Raw genomic sequence first — 6,159 nt, 5'->3', positions numbered from 1 at the left:
ACTCTTTAATTTTTGTACAGGCCTCGACTGTCGTCGGGCTCGACTGTCGCGCTCCCGTTCAGTAAACGTTACCTACCTCCAATACCTACTATTACTTCTGAGTATACTTCTAAGTACTTCAAAGTAATAGTAAGTATTGCTATCTCCCACATGAGAATTCAACTTCTCTGATATTCGCAGTTGATTGAAAAGAGGTCATAAAATTGGAGTGGAGAGAATCGAAGAGATTCAATTAAATATACTACTTAGTTGCAGTTGTAGAGTTGATGAGATAGTTATAATTTATGTAATTATATGATTGTAAAATATAATTATTCATGAGATGATGATTGAATCATTAAGTAATATAATAAAGAATATAAGTAATGAAGATGAGATTAAGTACTGTAGTAATATAATTGACCTGATGTAAGTAATACGATAGAGTACTTTGTTCCAGTTAGCTTTCTACATAACCATTGTCAAAGAGATATTTATTACAGCAAGAGTCAATTATATACAGAATGTTCAGTGCGAGCTCTAAAAATTCTACTATTTGCTAGTTTTTAGAGATCCTTTAACGGTAAGTATCCTAGACTTCGTAGACACATTTTTGAAGATTATTTTTTTATCATTGATTAGTTATAAATTCAATCTCCACTCGTTAGTTCTGAATCACATGTAAAATTACTGTTAGCCTACATAAAATTCCGTCGATGCTTCCCTTCAAAATAATTTTGAAGAGACTTTATGACTTTATGAGTAGGTCTGTCTAATAATAATTGTCATCAATTTTTTGCTGATTGTTGAATCTTTTGAAGAAGCACTTCGTTCTGATTAGAATTGTTTAGATCAAAGTGTTTTCATTGAAAATCAATCAACAATCTCAAGGGATTCTGAGATGTTCAAGAGATATAGAAGAAGGGGAGTAAGGATATAATAATATTAATTATGCTCACTAGCTGAATGTTGAAGGGAGGAAAAGAAGCAGAGTAATTCAGTGTTGTGTCTTGTGCCTGCGCCACTGGGTGAAATGTTCTTCTCGGCTCTTCGGTAGATTTTCCGACTTATGCGAAAAAATGTCGATACAAAAAAAGATGGGCAAATTGAGCACCACCACCACTGAGCTGCTGCCTCCGATCAAGTTTGAAATAAAATGCAGCTTAGGTTATTATGCAAATCCTCTCTTCTGCAAGACCTTGCCAACTCTATCTATAATTATTTATTCTGGAATTTAAATGAGCGGGAACATAGTATGCATGCAAACTGCGCCATCGCACACACTCACACGCACGTGCACGCGTGCATACACTCTCGCGGAAAGAGGCCCTCATATGCATAGACTAATTACTTGCTGCTGATAACGCTCTATCCAGGAGCTCCAACCACCTCCCCACCCCCCACCGCCTACCCTCATCACTCTAATCTCCTATCAACAACAGCTTCATACCCCTCCCCCCTCTCACCGAGATGCACTCAGACCTGGTTCTGTCATCCTAATGAAAAAACATGAAGAAATCTGATATCATTATCTCCAATTATTTTTTATATTAATTCTCTCGATTTATTTCACATGGCGAAGAGAGACTTTTCAACGTTTGATCTATTTCATCAATTTAATATGCATATACTAAAAAAATTATTCTTTTCAAGCCATAATTTTTTTTTTTGAAATTTTAGAGCAGGTTTTAACATAATAAACGACTGGAGAAAATAAAAGCTCTAGAGGTTCTTTCAGTATTTCTCAATCGTAGCTTATTTCACAGGTCGAGTTTCTTCAGAGTTTATATTAATTATTGTCCATGATAATATGCATCCATAATATATGTTATAGATATAACTTGATTATTAACAGTGAATAACTTTTTTCTAGTACTTCTGTTTTTTGTTTTCTTCCTTGTTGAATTTGCAACCACAGAAATGAGAAAGCCCCTCTCCTTCATAATTGTTCTTCATGAAAGGATGTGACAAAAAGTGTTCTATTACTCGTGGAAATAGCTGTAATGTTTCATTTTTGTTTGTGAATAAATCATGAAAATCAATGTTTTGTTGATTTTATGACTCATATCTTATGATAAAACGGTAAAATTAATAATATGGTGTGAATAATACAGTATGAAAGTGGAGGTTACCGGTACTGATATTTTCCAAGAATGTAACTACTAATATCTTCATTAATTATCCTTTAAATGAATTGAGAATTTAAAGTTTTCATTCTTCACAACACATTTTTGAGTTAGCATTACGATTTAGATAACTTTTAGTGTACACAATTGCATACATTATCTATATCTTGGGTAATTGTCTGAATGATACGGAGAGTGAACTCTCCTGTACAAGGATAAGAACATTTCTAGTCAGAACATATCCACCGTTTACTATCTATGAGTGACTCCATAAAGTCCAACGTCGTCTACACCCCAACATACAGATGTATATAGTTAGGAACTATAATCTGTAATCTGTTGATAACATCAGTTGAATGGTGTGGTGTAGCCCACTTGGCACGACATTGACAACACAATAAAATACAGACTCTATTGATTTTGTTATCAGTTTTCAATGGATATGGTTCAGATCGCAATGTGACGGTGCAATGATGTTAGCCAAGCATCAGCATCTCAAATCCAATGATTTTCATAGGACATGACTATCCATAGATAGATATACCTATTCATCATCAAAGACCATGTAAAAGATACATTACCATATACCATACTATAACATATTATAGTTATATCACTATTCTTTATCTCTATGATGATGTCTCTGACCATCTCTTTTATCTTCTTCGAGAGGTACTTTCAAGTACATAAACGGTCACACTGTCACTGTTTTTGACAAAACATATATGTTTGGTTCCAGAGAAACTTTCAATTGAAATTTCAGTTTGTCATGCAATATTATGAAAGATTCAGAATTATTAAGACTTGAATCGATAATTATCGAATATACTAATCGCCGTTTATTCATATCAATGAATAAAATCAATGTAAATCTACACACCTCAGTCATAGATGAGCTTTCTTCAGTATCGATAATTTACAGCTGAAATTTGAAAATGTAAAATGCATGATCCATTGTTAACATAGTTTACAAATGCAAAATGCTGGATAGATTCATCACAATTTGAATTTGTGGTGATGCATGCAATTAGGTCAATGCAACTTGACTAATTTATCTTGACTCTCCACTGATTCCAAAAGAACAGCTGACAGAATATCAGTGGCATTTTGTACGAGTTCTCCAGTCCGGTTACTTCAATCAATTAGACCAAGGTAGATAGATTTTTCTACTGGGCTCTCAACCCAGGATAGAGATTCCCACACAAGGTGGACTCAGCTTGCTAGGCTAAATGCACTCAGTCGTCCTTTATTATGGAAAAGAAAGATAAATTTATCTATCTACTTTGAATTAGACTTACATAAAGTAAATAGCTTCAATAAGAAAAGTTGATTTAATCATCAGTTTTTGACGTTATGACAGTATGGAGTACTGAGCCTGAAACAAGACTACAGTGCAAATGGAAGATAGTAGGTTATATCATACATGAAAGCAACGCGACTCCTGCCAATAAGAAATTTGAAAAAAAATGTTAGAAAAAGAAGGAAGTGGTTTGAGTGAGTGAGTTGCACTTGCATCTTGTTGAGGAGGTTGAAAATGATGTACATGACTGAATCGATTATGCACACCAGAAAAGTGCATAGTACACTGGCCTTTACGCTCCCTCGTTTTATGCACCAGTTTATCTGCATATATCAGCATCCGATCATGTTAGGATGCAAAACTGCACCTTGAAAAATGAATTATTATTGTACATCATCATCATTATTGTTACTATTATCATTATTATCTTCACCACTACCACTTGCTTCAACCTTGATATTATTATTAATATTACGGTAGTAAAAATTATACCTCCTGATGCTTGATGGTAGGCTAATATACCAGTGCAATTTTTTTTTTGTTCAATGTACACTCACACATTCAATGAAGCTTTTTATTCACTAATAATAAAACTAGAATACCGGTATTCAGAAATGACAAAACTCTCTTCACTCTTAGCTACGCTGAAATACGTCTTCAGAAGATGACTTAACGCCCTATCTCCCAATATTGAAAGCTACGCTACGCTGATGTGAACGGGAAATATTCGTAGCGTTCCATTGGGAGATATAGAACGTATTTCAGAGTTGTGTAGCTGCATGTGAAGAGGCCTTTATAGATTTATCATTGATCATTATCTTGAAGCATTTCTCCACTGATGAATTTCACAGGAATTGTTGATTGATTGTAGGTTATTATATATTAGTTTATAGGATTATATATTAGTTATTCTTGACATTTTTAAGCATCTTCCATACTAAGCTTCTGTCAAGCTTCCATTTCCATTTGCGACGAAATTGCTGTTGGAGGGGTGCCTTCCACCCCTCCCACCTGAAGCACAATGATGCACCCCCTCCCACAAATCCAGAAAAAATCAGCGTCATTCCAATAGTGTTATCTTTTTGAGAATACAGAAGAATAAATGAATGAAACACTTGATTCAGTTCAGTTTTTGTATTGTATTGACGCTGTTCCTTATTGTACCAATTGATTATGATGACATATAATCATGATTGCACATGATTATGGATAAAGGTTTTTTTCAATTAAATTCAAATCCCGCTATTGGCGCTTACAAATGCAAGTGCTATGAATGATAAATATTCAGCTATACAATTTTTATTTGATAGTGGAAATTCGTTTTAAACACCATATTCTCAAAACTTTTCCGGAAGCTCCTGGACCTTACTCTTGCTGGGAGGTATTCCATTCCCTCTAGATATTCTTTGTTTATTGCAACCCCCAGTTCCAAATCCTGCGGGCGTTCATGAGTATCTGTATTTTAAACGATACATGATAACAAATTGAGAAGTAACTATTCGGGGAATCATATTGAGGAAATCGAATGCTAGGCTGAAGATATCTAGTCTATATAATAGAATCTTACTGTGATCACAGCAATATGATTCCTTCTACATTAATCTTTGCTTCCAACACATAATAGCCTAAAAGATGGATTATAATTGCCCAAAAATGAAAAGAGCTTCATGTTATGGTTTTAAAGCCTTTTGCTCAATGAAGTTGAAAATTTTCCTTTTATAATAAATTATCATCAATCTAATCTAATCTCGAAGGTAATCTAATTATGTCTTGTGGGAGTTCTCGCTCACGTGGAAATCAGCCCTTTTGGTAATTATTAGTTGAGTTGATCAGTGGTTATTTATAAAGTCCAGCGGCATTTTTCACCCCTACGTAAATTGAAAAAACCCTGGTCCGGCCGGAACATTAGAGATGAAGTAAAACCGCCAACCCTCACATACCAATAGACAACCAAATTCTCTAGTATTCACGAAGTATCCAACGCTCACCAACTTCCTAAAGTCTTACCGTACCGTACGTTAATCTATGACCTATGTACATTTTTGTCGTGATACGATCGGAATCAAAGCTTTGTGATTCAATACAAATACGTAAGAAAAATCAGAAGTTAAAAATGCAACTAGTTTGAAATCGATTTTGGCCAGATTTTATAAAAACTGGTTTTTGTTTTATGGCAACCGTGGGAAGCTAACTGACCGGATCTGCAGATAGTAGGCCTATCCACTTCCTCCGCGCTCACAGACGCACGCACACACGCAAATCTTTATGTGCATAGTGAAATTCCTCTCGTTCTTTCTCCTTCCTGTCTGCACTAGAAAGAAAACATAATCAACTATCAAACCGAGTCGTTCAGCAGAATCGAATAGGTTAAATGTTGAAAAACACAATCGTTTTTCACGAACCGCAAGATTTCAGTTTGACAAAAAGTTGACCTATTCAAATGTTCATCTCTCACACTTAAAACCGTTAGGTAACCAAATAGTCTAGTCCAAAGTACTGATTTTGACCTTTTGAATTTTCCAATAAAATGGTCAAGTTCTCTCAGGGACTTGGCCCCATAATGAGATTGAAATACCATGGAGAAGTTATTGGTACATGACAAGTAATCAGTAAAGATCTGCAATCTGCAGCTTAGCAGATCGCAGATCCTTCATCCTACTTGAATAACTCTTATTTTCGTTGTTGAGAAATTGCTACTTCAGTTTGTATTGACTTCAGTTTGACAGTATTGAGCGATTTGCCCATATTGTCTCA

This window comes from Nilaparvata lugens, chromosome 2 (assembly GCF_014356525.2).
Source record: "Nilaparvata lugens isolate BPH chromosome 2, ASM1435652v1, whole genome shotgun sequence".
In the NCBI taxonomy this organism is placed as follows: Eukaryota; Metazoa; Arthropoda; class Insecta; order Hemiptera; family Delphacidae; genus Nilaparvata; species Nilaparvata lugens.
The sequence above is the reverse complement of the archived record's forward strand: the minus strand, read 5'-3'. Positions refer to the sequence as shown.